Source organism: Phyllobates terribilis, unplaced genomic scaffold (genome assembly GCF_046119375.1).
Source record: "Phyllobates terribilis strain yellow unplaced genomic scaffold, ASM4611937v1 Scaffold_1__5_contigs__length_1240528914, whole genome shotgun sequence".
Taxonomy (NCBI): Eukaryota; Metazoa; Chordata; class Amphibia; order Anura; family Dendrobatidae; genus Phyllobates; species Phyllobates terribilis.
This window is the reverse complement of record NW_027362761.1, coordinates 44624937-44640055: the sequence shown is the minus strand read 5'-3', so window position 1 is coordinate 44640055 and position 15119 is coordinate 44624937.

Here is a 15119-nt window from a genome sequence, read left to right as displayed (position 1 = left end):
TGCAGTTGCTGACACCAGTCCTCCATTGGTTTCTTAGAGCCGTTACCTTCCTCTGGTTGAGATGGAGGCAAGGGTTCCACGGCCTGTACAGAGTTCTGGTTGATGGTGAACAATTTGGCTAGCGTGGCATACCGGGGCAGGTGTACTTCTCTCTCCCCGATATTTATGATGCGAACGGGCACCCTCCCATGGCGTACATCGACCACCCCCCGTGCTGTCAAAATGGTGGGCCTACTGTCTGAGTAGACGGGTTCTACCATTGCTTGGTAGTCTCTACCTCTTAGACCAATAGCTGCCCGGCACCAAATCATTATCTCACTTTTTGGGGGCATGGCAATAGGGAACGGGTCACACATTCTCACGCTACCTATCTCACCACCAGATAGTTCCACCTGTTGCCGCTTCATCAGTGCCCGGATCTCTTTTTGGAGCACACGCTGCTGGCCGGAACCTGCGTTCTTGGCAACCTGCTGTAAAATGAGAATCACCTCTGCAAGACAATTTTCAATCACATTAGTTCCCAAGGTTATTCTAGGGTGACTCTCATGACAGTCTATGTCCACTATAATCAGTCCTTGTGCCGCCAGTTCGACTTTACCGATCTTAATGGTCACCTCTTTGAATCCCACCTGCGGCACGGGCTGACCATTGCTGGCGATGATACTCAGGTCGTCATCTGAGTAGCGGGTTATGTCCGAGTCATTCCAGTACTGTTTAAAGAGCACGTACGGGATGGTGGTCACCTGTGACCCAGTGTCTAGTAGGGCACTCATAGGAATGCCATCCAGTACCACAGGCAAGATTGAACGTCCCCCTACGTATTTATCACGCCAGTTTGATGGGCCTGATGGTCTTATGCCTGGGGGTTGGCCCTCTACCCCAGGTTGTGCCCGTTTAAATGACAGTACCTTGCCACATGTCCGGGTTGATTGCAGCGGCGGCAGATGGGTCGTCCGTCCTCGTTGTATCTGTCGCTGGGTCTTCCTCTGGCCAGTGGGGTCCTCCTCAGTCGGCGCCACGGGACGTCCTCCGGTCCGGATGCCAGCTGTATCTTTCCTGGAGAAGAGACCTGTAAAGACTGCACAGTTCTGGTTAGCGCGGCAACGCTCTTAGTCAGCTCTTGGACCTGATGGTGCAGGTCTGTAGCCGGGACACTGTTTAAAGCCTGCGCATCAGCTCCCACAGGCCCTGCAGACAAGGGCGCCGTCTCCTGGTGGTAAGTGATAGCAGGGCGCCTGTGGGTCACAGCGCCACCTGGTGCCGGTTCTCGGAGCACCCGGATGGTTCTGTCCTTGAACTGTGCAAAGTCCAGGTCAGGGTCCTGTAAGGCCATTGCCCGCAACTGGGTTCGGTGGGCATTGCACAGTAGACCCTCAATAAATTGTTCAGTCAACAGCTTATCTTCATTTCCCACGCTGTCAGGGTCTGCCTGCTTAATGGCTCTCAGGGCCTCTTGTAGGTTTAGAGCATAGTCTCTTATACTCTCATGTGCCCGCTGTTTACATCCGTAAAATTTGAGCTTTATTTCGGCTGAGGTGCCGGTATCAAATGTGTCTTTCAGCCGGGCTAGTATTTCTCTGACAGTCCTCTTCCTCCCAGGTGGCCAGGACTTTACCTCCCTTTGGGCTGCCCCGATTAATTGGGCCACCAGGATGCTCACTTTTTGCTCTTCTGTGAGGGCGTACACCTGGAACAGGCTATCCAGTCTTTCTCTAAAGTCATTTAGAGTATGTGACTCCCCTGAGTATTGGGGTAGCCAGGTTGCCCCCAGGATATAGGGCATGGTGAATGGCATGACTGCTGCAGCGGTTGCGCTGGCGGTGGCTGTGGCAGTGGAGCTCCCCTCGGTATCCGGCATCCTCCTCCCCCCTAGTGGACCGTGGCCTACCTTGCGATGCTCTTCTTCCGTAGGCCGCGGCTCCGCAGTCGATCGTCGGGGTTGAGGACCTGGCGTCGCGCTCCGATGACGTCAGCGTCGCTCTTCCTCCCTTCCAAGACCTTGCGCAGCGTCAGAGCGTGGGGCGGAGCGTGGGGCGGAGCTTCGGATCTCGCGCGCTTTCGGCATCCACGCCCCTCTTCTTCCCATGCGGCGTCCCGAAGATGGCGTCCGAAGGCGGGAAGCAGCTGCGGATGGCGGGAAGAAGGCAGAAGACAGCGGGAAACGGTCCAAGATGGCGTCTGATGGCGGGAATCGGCTCCGGATGGCGGGAAACGACTCCGAACGGCGGGAAACTTCACCACAGGTAAGTATAAAAGTCTCTTTTTCAGGCACGCAGTACCCGGTGGTTGCGGGCACAAAATCCTGCCGACTACGCCAAAGTTGACGCGCCCCCTGGGCCTGTGTTGTGCAGGGGAACCCGGAACCGGGCCTGTTGTAGAATGCTGGGGGTTGTAGTCTCCGTGTGGCAGTGACCCGGTCCGTGCCCAGGGTGGTCAAACCAGTGGCAGTCTTAATGTATAGCAAATGTCCGACTACGCCACCCGTGGATTGCGGTCAGTGGGGACCGCCGCTGCGCTGCAGACCGCTGAGGCTGATGTTGTTTGCGCAGCTGAGTATGGGATAACTCCCCACGGGAGAAGTATTGCCTCAGGGCAGTTAATGTGAGAGATGATGGGAGTGATGGTGTGAGCGTCCCAGTGCTAATGGTGCTGGTGCGGCAAGGAATCACAGAGACGTGTGGTGCAGTTCAGGGTCTTTACTGATGGTACAAGGCAGACCCTCCCGGGAGTACTGGCTAGTATAAGGGGCCTGGTCAGTCTGTGAGCATGCAGGAGTTCCCCTGGCCAGGTGGAGTTGTAGGCCTCCCCGTTTATCTGCACTCTTCCTGGCTACCTTGCTGTCAGCGGTTACAAGTAGCCCACGTCCCTGAGTATACCGTGTGGTGCTCACCCGTATGGCTGGTGACTTGGGGCTTTCTGTTAGCCTCCGCTCCTGGATGGCGGCGCTGGTCCCTTCTTTGTGACTGAGCCTCCGGGCTTCTATGGCCAGAGGACCTGGAATCCCCTGCCGGCTGGTTTCTGCTGCTGGGTATATATATCAGTCCCCACAGCCTCGGACTCCTGTGTCCGGTTTTAGTAACTTCAGCCAGGGTGAGCTATATCTCTGCTCACAGCCCCTGGCCTTCTGCCTCTGCTCCTACAGAGCTCCTGATGTATCTTTTCCTGTGTCTGCAGCTTCACTCTAGGCTCTGCCTGCTCTGCTTGTTCTGCAGGCTCTGTCTAACCTAATCCCGCCCCAGACCCAGTTTATAAGGGCAGATTCCTCCCCTCCCAGGTCTGGGTGGGCCGTGTTGCATGCTTAGGGCTCCTGACCAGAGAAACCTCCCACTTGCTCTCAGACATAATATCTCTATTACTGTGGCAACCAGACCCCTGGGGTGTCACATAAACATAGCCCCAGATATCAGGGGCAAGGGAACTTTTTTTTTTCATCTTAATCTTTGATATTTGCTTAAAAAGCAATCCAGAGTACACCATTTTTCTGCTCCATTTGCTTGTTCTCACTGAAGAATAAAGCCAGATCTGTTCCATATTTCAGCAATAAAAATTCAGAAATTTGAACTGAACGTGGAAAATATTGGCCTCATTTTCCATACTGTTGCAGTGAGTCAGTGAAGCTGTTCACACTAGGTCTCCGTGTAGAATAATATCAATAAATTACAGGCCTACTGTTTAAAACCGTGGTTCTGTGTCGGACATATCACCTATAAGACTGTTCAAAAATCATACATTTCTTCCATTTTCATTCCGTTGCAGTGTGTCGGTTAAGCTATTCGCACTAGGTCTCCGTGTAGAATAATATTAGTAAATTACAGGCCTACTATTTAAAACCGTAGTTCTCTGTCAGACATATCACCTATAAGACTGTTTCAAAATGAGACATTTCTTCCATTTTCATTCCGTTGCAGTGTGTCGGTGAAGCTATTCACAAGATGTCTCTGTGTAGAATAATATTAGTAAATTACAGGCCTGCTATTTTAAATCGTGGTTCTCTGTCAGACGTATTACATATAACTGCGTTCCAAAATCAGCCATTTCTCGTGAATGTGGAAAATATTGTCCTCCATTTAAAATGGGCAAGGTGCGAGGCAAGGGACAGAGAAGTGGATGTGATGGTGATGGTGCATGCAGAGGCTGAGGACGTGGCCGTGGGCAAGGTGAAATTGTGGCACACCAAACACCCACAGCTTCTCGCCTGACCTTCCTGTCCCAATTTCTAGGGGACCGCAGCACACCACTATTGAACCCAGAACAGTGTCAAAAGGTTGCTGGTTGGATAGCGGATAATGGTTCCAGTCACTTAGCCACCACCATCACCACCCTGTCTTCCACACGGTCAAGTCTCAGTAGCCGTGAGTCTGGACTGCATATTCCTCACCCTGATCCTCCTTCCTCCCCCCATGCTGAGTGCCCGGAGACAACTGATCCCACACTTGGACACTCATAAGAGCTGTTCACTTTTCCATTTGTAGATTCAGGCCTCTCGCCCAGCCAGCTTCAAGCGAGTCAAGAGGAGAACGCGTTTAGCGATGCCCAAATATTGGAGCAGCCACAGTCACGAGAAAGCGACAGTGGTAAAGTGCAATTACTGCAGCAAGAGGTGGATGATGATGATGAGACACAATTGCCAGAAAGTCAGGAGGAGGACCAGGGTATGGAAGTGGAAGACGAGGTGGTGGATGATATAGTAACTGATCCAACCTGGCAGGGGGACATACAGAGCGAGGACAGCAGCACACAGGGGCAGGGAGGCGTAGCACCACAACAGGCAAGAAGAAGCAGTGTGGTGGCCGCAGACACAAGGCGGGAAAGCGTTCCTCGTAACGCCAACACGACAGAAGTTGCCAGTACAACTGTTAGATCTTCCCGATTCTGGTTATTTTTTAAATACTCTGCAGATAACCCCAAAAAGGTCATTTGCACCACCTGCCAGGCCAGCATCAGCAGGGGTAGCTAAACTAGCAGCCTGACCACCACCAGCATGATCAGGCACATGGCAGCAAAGCACATGACTAAGTGGGCCGAACCCCAGGGTCCAGCAACAGTGTCTGCGGGTGACACCACTGCTTCTTCCGCTTTTGTGCGTGCACCCAATCCCCTGTCCATGACGCATGCAAAGATGCCTCCCGCCCTGCACCTGTCGTTGCACACTCTCAAGTAGCACCATCAGCAAGCATGTCCACGTCCTTGTCCCAGGGCAGCATTCAGTTATCCCTACCCTAGTCCTTGGAACGCAAGCGCAAATACACAGCCAACGCCCCACAGGCCACACTACTAAATAAACACATTTCGCGAATACTTGCGCTCAAAATGTTGCCTTTTAGGCTCGTGGAGACGGAAGCTTTCTGCAACCTGATGGTGGTGGCCATCCCTTGGTACTCGGTCTCCAGCAACCACTATTTCGCCTGGTGTGCCGTCCCCGCATTGCACGAGCACGTGTCCCACAATATTAGACGTGCCCTCAACAACGCAGTTACTGGGAAAGTCCACCTAACCACGGACATGTGGACAAGTGATTGTGGGCAGGGACGGTACATCTCGCTGACGGCATACTGAGTTAATATAGTGGAAGCCGGGACCCAGTCGGACCTTGGAACAGAACACGTCCTCCCGACTCCGAGGATTGCGGGCCCTGGGTCAATTAGGGTTGCCCCCACATTCTACAGCTGCACCTCCTCCTCTTCAGAATCCATCTCTGAAATGACCACATCAGTCGCAGGCTGGAAGCACTGCAGCACTGCCTCGGCTAAGCGGCAACAGGCTGTGCTGAAGCTAATTTACTTAGGTGACAAACCACACAACGTTGATGAGTTGTGGACATCTCTGAAAGAGCAGGCAGATCTGTGGCTGACACCACTGACCCTACAGCCAGGCATCGTGTGTGACAATGGGCCGAACCTGGTGGCGGAGAAATGACAGCCGTAGTAGATAAGGTTTCCCTCTATGCCAGTACTTTCACCAAGCTAAAGAATATGGCTGTAGTGAAATACAACTCCCACTGAGAAGCAGTTTCAGACTGAAAAACATTGGGCCCACCAGAGGATTTAATTCCGAGGGCTCATCTTTCTCCCCCGCTCAAGAGCCCCATAGTAGCTGCAAAGTTTGCGCTATTATGAGCTCTCCTGATGGAGAAGCCAGGGCCCACCCAGCGATTCACTGGTGGGATCGTCCACCTCTGCCGAGAAGCAGAAAACCACAAAGTGGTGAAGTATGCCGGCACCAGTTCCCAAATCTTGCCGGTTTAGTCAAAAAAACCTCTATGATGGTTTTTCTAGCCCTCGGCTATCCACATCAGGAGGTGCTATGTCTAAATAAGCAGTCCTGATCAAATGTCCAAAAAATTATGAGAACGACAGCACTCACCAATGGATGCCAATAAAAGATCCTTTTATTTCAGATCCAGCATACAGACGTTGAGGCTGGTTCAAGGGTGCGGGGGTGAAAGAAGGACGATGGCCGTTTCACGCACGAGCAGAGCTTCTGGACCCGTGGAAGTGCTGCTCATATGCGAAACGGCCGTCCGTTGATGAGTGCTGTCTTTCTCATACTTTCTTGGACATTTGACCTGCCGAGAAGCAGTCCTGGCTAAGAAAAAAAGTGTGTGGGAAGGTTCCCAGACACTTTATGGCTGCTTTTTTACTGAGACGGAAACCCACGCAAACACGGGGAGAACATGCAAAATCATTGCAGATGTTGTCCTTGCTGGGATTTGAACCCAGAATCCCAGCACTGCAAGGCTTCAGTGCTAACCACTGAGCCACTGTGCTGCCCTCTCTCTGGTGGGCCTGTCCAACCCTTCTGAGAAGCAGCTCTGGCTAAGAAAAGTGTGTGGGAAGATTCCCAGACACTCTATGGCTGCTTTTTTGCTGTGGCCTGGCTCCAGTGAGATATACCGTCCCAGGCCACATTCACTTGTCCACGTGTTTGTGGTTAGGCAGTCCTTCCCACTAAGTGCACTGGGGAGGGCATGGGTAATGTTGTGGAACCCGCACTTGTGGAAGGCGGAGACGACACCGGGAGAAATAGTGGTGGCTGGCGCCATGAGGTTGTGGACAGCCACCTCCACGAGCCTAAAAGGCCACATTTCAAATGCAAGCAGCTGCCCAGAAATCTAGCAGTTTACTATTGCAGCCTGTGAGTGGGTGGGAGGGTGGCTGGCTGCATACTTGCGCTTGCATTCCAAGTAACAGAAAACTAAGCAAATGGTGGCCTCTATCATCATCATAGCTTCACCTGGGCACTATGAACTCTCCTGAAGGAGAAGCCAGGGCCAGTCCAACCCTGCCGAGAAGCAGCCCTGGCTAAGAAAAGTGTGTGGGAAGATTCCCGGACACTTTATGGCTGCTTTTTTACTGTGGACTTGACTCTAATGAGATGTACCATCCCTGGCCACATTCACTTGTCCACGTGTTTGAGGTTAGGTGGTCCTTCCCACTGGGGAGGGCGGCTAGGGACCGAGTATGGACACCCGGCCACCGCCATGAGGTTGTGGATAGCTTCTGTCTCCATGAGCCTAAAAGGCCACATTTCAAGTGGAAGCAGCTGCCCAGAAAAATGGAAGTTTAGTACTGCGGCCTGTGGGTGAGTGGCTGGCTGCATACTTGCGTTTGCATTCCAAGGAATGGGGTAGGGTCAACTGAATGCTGCGCTAGGACAAGGACGTGGATGGTGATTGTTGCAAGTCTGCAACGACAGGTGCAGGGCGGGAGGCATCTTCGCATGCACCAAGGATCACTTATGTTGGGCACACTTTTAGGCAGTGACCTCGTAGTCAGAGATGCTTCCAGGGGTCTTCCCCATGCTGTTCCCATGTCTTTTCAGCACTGTATGCATGTGTCTGATGATGTGTCACACCACATGGCCAGATAAGGTTGTAAAATGTTAAAATGACATTTCCCAGTGAATGCATTTGTCTTGGTTGAAAGCAGTGCAAAAACGCTTCAAAAACGCTACGTGTGAACATAGCCCAAGGTGTGGAGGAGCATTTTTGTTTTTGTTTATGTATTTTGCCTTAAATATAAGTCATTACCCTGGAAAGGATGTTCTTATATTTCCAAGGAAAATCCATTTTGGTTTAGTTTTTGCATGTTTTATTGTGAGTCCGTAAAAGGCGTAATACCTTTGACAACATTGTTCACATCAGTGACCTGGGCATCATAAATGCTTCCAGGGGTCTTCCCATACTGTCCCCATGTCATTTGAGCACTGTTCCCATTGATTTGGGCAATTTTTAGGCCCTCTGCAAACCGCCGGGGGGAGCCGCCGGAAAAATGCTCAAGTTTCCCATAGACTTACATTGGGCTCGTTAATCGGTCCGAGCACTCGAGCATTCCAATTTGCTCGAACGAGTACCCAAGCATTTTAGTGCTCACTCATCACTAATAAACATGTAAAATACCCATCAGACAAATCGAAAATTCCGAAAGAAAAGGTAAAAAACTGTTTGACTAGTTTAAACCATTGGGGGATATTGTATTAAGGATGGTAATCCATCGTATCTCTTTTTGGGCCAATAGTTTTTTCCAGTTTTTTCCAGTTCCCATCATGTATTCCTATGTACACCCAATCAATCACATTGACCTTAAACTGAGAAGAGTCACACTCATGGAATTTCTTAAAGTGACAAGTTAGTGTTTTTAGCTCATCAATGTCTTCAACATCCCTTGTGGTTTTAATGTCTAAGACATGTTCTCTTGCCCGTCTACGAAGTTCCCTGGACACCCAGGGTATTGCAACAGATCGTATGGGTTATTTTGTAGTTCTTGGTGTGGTCAGCATTCGTGAATTGTTTGGTGGATCCAATAATTGGACATGCCACACATGAGCCACACGGGCGGCATCCCCACATCGTGCCCTTGGAACCAAAGATGAACTTTGTTTTGGGTCCCTCGAGATGGCTGTGGACTAATAAGTCCTTTAAATTCTGTGAGCATCTGTATGTTACCATTGGGTTCCGTGGGATATAGGACACAAGTGTTCGATCCAATTGAAGGATCCACATCTCACCATTTCTCACGTTGTACATTGAGATAAATCTGACCACATCCTGATCTTCATTTTTCCGAGATTGGTATAGAAAATCTCTTCTTTTAGTGAATTTAGCTCTACGATAGCTCCGTTGGATCGTCCGTTCGTTATATCCTCTACTCCTAAATCTTTCTTTAAGTTCCGTCGCCTGATGCTCAAAATCAACAGCACTTGAGCACATGCGGTGCATTCTTAGAAATTTTCCCGTTGGAATACTGTTAATAAGGTTTTTGGGATGCAACGACTCCGCATGGAGGAGAGTGTACAGTCATGGCCAAAAGTATTGAGAATGAGACAAATAGTAATTTTTCCAAAGTTTACTGCTTCATTTTTTGTAATGACAATTTGCATATACTCCTGAATGTCAAAGAGTGATCAGCTTAACAGCAATTACTGTACTTGCAAAGTCAATATTTGCCCAGAAAATGAACTTTAACCCCCAAAACACATTTCAACATCATTGCAGTCCTGCCTTAAAAGGAGCAGCTAACATCGTTTTAGTTATTGATCCATTAACACAGGTGTGGGTGTTGATGAGGACAGGGCTGGCGATCAATCAGTCATGATTAAGTAAGAATGACATTACTAGACACTTTAAAAGGAGGCTGGTTCTTGGTATCATTGTTTCTCTTCAGTTAACCATGGTTATCTCTAAAGAAACACGTGCAGCCATCATTTCACTGCACAAAAATGGCCTAACAGGGAAGAGTATCGCAGCTATAAAGATTGCACCTCAGTCAACAATCTATCACATCATCAAGAACTTCAAGGAGAGAGCTTCCATTGTTGTCAAAAAGGCTCCAGGGCACCCAAGAAAGACCAGCAAGCGCCAGGACCGTATCTTAAAACTGTTTCAGCTGTGGGATCGGACTACCAGCAGTGCCGAGCTTGCTCAGGAATGGCAGCAGGCTGGTGTGAGTGCTTCTGCATGCACTGTGAGGCGGAGACTCTTTGAGCAAGGGCTGGTTTCAAGGAGGGCAGCAAAGAAGCCACTTCTCTCCAGAAAAAACATCAGGGACCGACTGATATTTGTTGCTGTTATGCACACGCCCGGGCTAAGCGGCGTGTGCGTGTGATTGGTAGTGATTCCACTGGACCGTGCCGGAGAGTGAATGCCTGGAGGGGCGTGACTAAGTATTCACCCGATCCGACCAGGGTCGCACGACGGCATACGACGCCAGTGCACCAAGGAGGAACCGAGCAGAGGGACCAGGTGCTACTCCAGGACAGACCCCGGACACGGCTGTTGACCCACACAGGGGAACACAGGAACAGGCTGGCAGGCTGGCACACAGACCGGTGGGCACAGGCAGGCACGACCGGTATGCAGGCAGGCGGGCATGCAGGCAGGGGGGTAAAGACAAGCACAGCTAGAGTGCAGACAGGGAGGCACTAGCAGGTAGGAACACAGGCGGGATAGGACCCAGTACACACCGGGACTCAGGAACAATACAGGCAGAGGGTTACAGGCAAGCACAGCTAGAGTGCAGACAAGGCTGAGCAGGGAGGACAGGGCTCTGTTCACACGGAACAGACAGGAAGGGAAAGACAGAGCCAGATACTCACACAGTACTTGCAGAGACAACAAGCAGGAGTTAGGTACGAGTTCAGACTCTGCAGAAAAAGGAAGGGAACGGACATAGAGGCAAAACAGGTAAAGGACAGGAGAGAGTTCAGACTGGAACTGAGTGTACGGAGGAGACCGACACTGCAGAGGGATACAGGAGCGGGTCTGGGAATACGGCCCCCAGAGAGGCGGAATGAACAGGCAAGGAGCGTGTTCAGACAGGACAGACCAGACACAGGAGCGGGTCTAGGAAATCGGCCACTAGAAGGCGGAACGAACAGGCAAGGAGCGTGTTCAGACAGGACAGACCAGACACAGGAGCGGGTCTAGGAAATCGGCCACTAGAAGGCGAGAGGAACAGGCTAGGAGCGAGTTCAGACAGGACAGACAAGATACAGGAACGGATCTAGGTAATCGGCCCCTAGAAGGCGGGAGGAACAGGCTAGGAGCGAGTTCAGACAGGACAGACAAGATACACAGAAAGGACTCAGTTCAGAAACGGGAGCTGATACCGCAAAGCAGGAGACATACAGGACTCAGTTCAGACACGGGAACTGATACAAAAAGCAGGAGACAAGAGACGGGACCTGGCACCTTCAGAGTGCAAGCACACACTGAAGGAAACACTATGCTCAGGCAGGGATAGAAGGGAGCTGCTGAGCTATATACCAAGTGACAGACAGCAATAGGCTGAGGACGCACAAGGGGTGTGACCCACAGCAGGTACAAAAGGCAGGAAGTGATCGGGCGCCGCCCTTAAGCAGCAGAAACAGACACAAACAGACAGCATGGAGGGAAGCCAGAGAGACATTCTGGACAGGAGATCAAGTGCGCCCTCTTGCACAGTGGGAGATGGACCACCATGCAAGGACGCCGCCAGGTATGTTACAATATTCTGCAAAAGGTACAGGGAGTGGACTGCTGAGGACTGGGGCAAAGTCATTTTCTCTGATGAATCCCCTTTTCGATTGTTTGGGACATCTGGAAAACAGCTTATTCGGAGAAGAAGAGGTGAGTGCTACCACCAGTCTTGTCTCATGCCAACTGTAAAGCATCCTGAAACCATTCATGTGTGGGGTTGCTTCTCAGCCAAGGGAATCGGCTCACTCACAGTCTTGCCTAAAAACACAGCCATGAATAAAGAATGATACTAGAATGTCCTCCAAGAGCAACTTCTCCCAACAGTCCAAGAGCAGTTTGGCGTCCAACAATGCCTTTTCCAGCATGATGGAGCACCTTGCCATAAAGCAAAGGTGATAACTAAATGGCTCATGGAACAAAACATAGAGATTTTGGGTCCATGGCCTGGAAACTCCCCAGATCTTAATCCCATTGAGAACTTGTGATCAATCATCAAGAGACGGGTGGACAAACAAAAACCAACAAATTCTGGCAAAATGCAAGCATTGATTATGCAAGAATGGACTGCTATCAGTTAGGATTTGGTCCAAAAGTTGATTGAGAGCATGCCAGGGAGAATTACAGAGGTCTTGAAGAAGAAGGGGCAACACTGCAAATATTGACTTGCTGCATTAACTCATTCTAACTGTCAATATAACCTATTGGTACTCATAATATGATTGCAATTATATTTCTGTATGTGATATGAACATCAGACAAACACTAATAAAAACCAGAGGCCAGCAGATCATGTGAAAATATAATTTTGGTGTCATTCTCAAAACTTTTGGCCATGACTGTACACTGCCGTTGGTTTGCTAAAAACATCCATTTGAATGATGGATCGATATTCAGTAAAACATCCAGAAAATGAAAGTTCTGTCTTCCAGTTTTGAAGGTGAGTTTGATATTCAAATTATTTGCATTCAAGGTGGAGATAAGAGATGCGACCTCCTCCTTGGAACCCTCCTCCTTGGAACCAGCAACCTCCAGAGTCAACCCTTTCAAGTGTTGAGCAAGCTCCTGGATGGTACTCATACTGAAGAAAACCCAGGAAGAGGAAAAAAAAAAAACAAAACTTTTTTTCCTTTTTTTTTTTTTAAACTTGGCTGGACATACTGTTATGTACTGCAACTAAGAAATAAGGAATAGGGGGAAAGGCTGTCCCTGCACTGAGACTCAGCTTAAACCCTACGCTGGGGTGGGTGCCCTATTCCTTGTGAATAGCCCCACCGACACTCCTACACTGAACTCAAAAGAAGACCTGAAGGAAGGGGAGACCTCCTAACAGAAAAGTTAATTGCAGAAACTAAGATTAAAGGGAACAAGAAGTCCCAGGATATCAATTGTCCTAAGCACAAAGAACTAACAAGTCTACTAAGCCAGAGAACAAGCGTAACATCACTGATGTCCAGCGGGGAATGGGAGACAGGTGCTGAGTAATAAAGAGTGAAGAGATCATGTGACCAAGACACCCAGCACCAGAGGAAAAGACTAGAAGCCAGCAAACCACAACAAGATGGCCGATAGTAAAACAACATAGATTCTAACAGTACCTCCCCTTTTACGAGGATCCTCCGGATCCTCTAGGCCTAGCCTTACCAGGAAATCTCCTGTGAAAAGCCTTAATTAGCCTTGAGGCTGAGACGTCCTAGGCCTTCACCCAGGAATTATCCTTGGGGCCGAAACCTCTCCAGGACACAAGATACTGTAATCTTCCTCTATGCCACCTGGAATCCAAAATGCGAGAAATCTCAAATTCAAGGTCCTCATCAACAGGAGGAACAGTAGGTTTCGCCTGCTTATCAGGCGTGTCCGCCTTCTTAAGTAACGACACATGAAACACAGAATTAATCCTCCAGGATGAAGGAATGCCCAACCTCACCGCTGCCGAGTTGACAATCTGAACCACTTTGAAAGGACCCACAAATTTAAGCCCCAGTTTTTTAGAAGGAATTTTCAAACGAAGATTCCTAGAGGACAACCAAACCATATCACGAACAACAAACAAGGACTCCTTTCTTTTTTTGTCAAAATACCTTTTTGATGTCCTGTTAGCCTCTTTAAGGTTCAGGCGTACACTGGTCCAAACCCTCTCCAAATCACCGGAAAAATTGTCCTCCTCCGGTACAGCAGACCCAACTTTGGAAAATGGACCAAAAGATGGATACCTGCCAGTACAACAAAAAAAAGGAGAACAACCAGCCAAGGAAGAAGTATGATTATTAAGGGCAAACTCCGCAAGTGGTAGAAATTCTGACCACATTTCCTGATTGTCTGCCACAAAACATCTCAAAAACTGCTCGACATCCTGGTTCTTCCTTTCAGTCTGTCCATTGGACTCTGGATGATACCCCGCCGAGAATGACAAATGAATTTTCAATCTGTCACAAAAAGCACGCCAAAAGCGAGCCACAAATTGTGGTCCTCTATCGGAAACAATCTCCGTGGGAACACCATGGAGCCTGACGATCTCCTTCACAAAAGCCTTAGCAAGAGTCTTGGCGCAAGGTAACTTGTTGAACGGAACCAGATGACACATTTTACTAAACCGGTCCACAACAACCCAGATGACAGAAAAACCCTCCGATAAAGGCAGATCGGTGATAAAATCCATGGCAAGGTGCATCCATGGTGAACTAGGAACTTCCAAGGGGCACAGCAACCCCGCAGCCAGAGTGTGAGAGGCCTTCGACCTAGCGCACACAGTACACTGACGCACCCACTTGATGACTTCCCTTTGCCACCCTGGCCACCAGAAACTCCAACCGATAGACTTCCTAGTTTCCGAAATCCCTGGGTGACCTGCCAACTGAGACTCATGACATTCAACAAATAACGCTCTCCTCAAGGCTCTAGGCACAAACAATTTACCACATGGAGTGTTAGTTGGTGCCGCACTCTGAGCTCCTAGGATGCTATTCTCCAACTCAGAATCCAATGCAGCCACCACCACCCCTCTCTGCAAAATACACTCCTCCCTCTCAGGATTCACCACTGGAGAGAAACTACGAGACAAAGCGTCAGCCTTAACATTCTTTGTCCTCGGGACAAAGGTTACGGAAAAATTGAACCGGGCAAAAAACAGTGCCCACCTAGCCTGACAGGCATTCAAATGTTTAGCTGCGTCTAGATAAACCAAATTCTTATGATCAGTGAAAACCTGTATAGGACGTCGAGCCCCCTCCAAAAAATGTCGCCAATGCTCGAACGTGAGTTTAATAGCCAAGAACTCACGATTCCCAACATCATAGTTGAGCTCTGTCTCAGAATTTTTTTTTGAAAAGAAAGCACAGGGATGCACCCCATCCTCACCCTCCTGGGACAGAACTGCCCCTACGCCTATAAATGAGGCATCCACCTCAACCAAAAATGGCTTGGTCTCATTCGTCTGGATAAGAACAGGAGCAGAGCTGAACCTCTCCTTGAGATACTCAAAAGCTTCAATAGCCTCAGTGGACCATTGGACTGTATTAGCACCCTTCTTGGTGAGATCAGTAATGGGTTTAGCGATGACAGAGAAATTCTTTATGAATTTCCTGTAATAATTGGCAAACCCCAAAAACCTCTGTACGGACTTCAAACCCTCAGGCCTCGGCCACTCCAGCACAGCCTGAACTTTCAC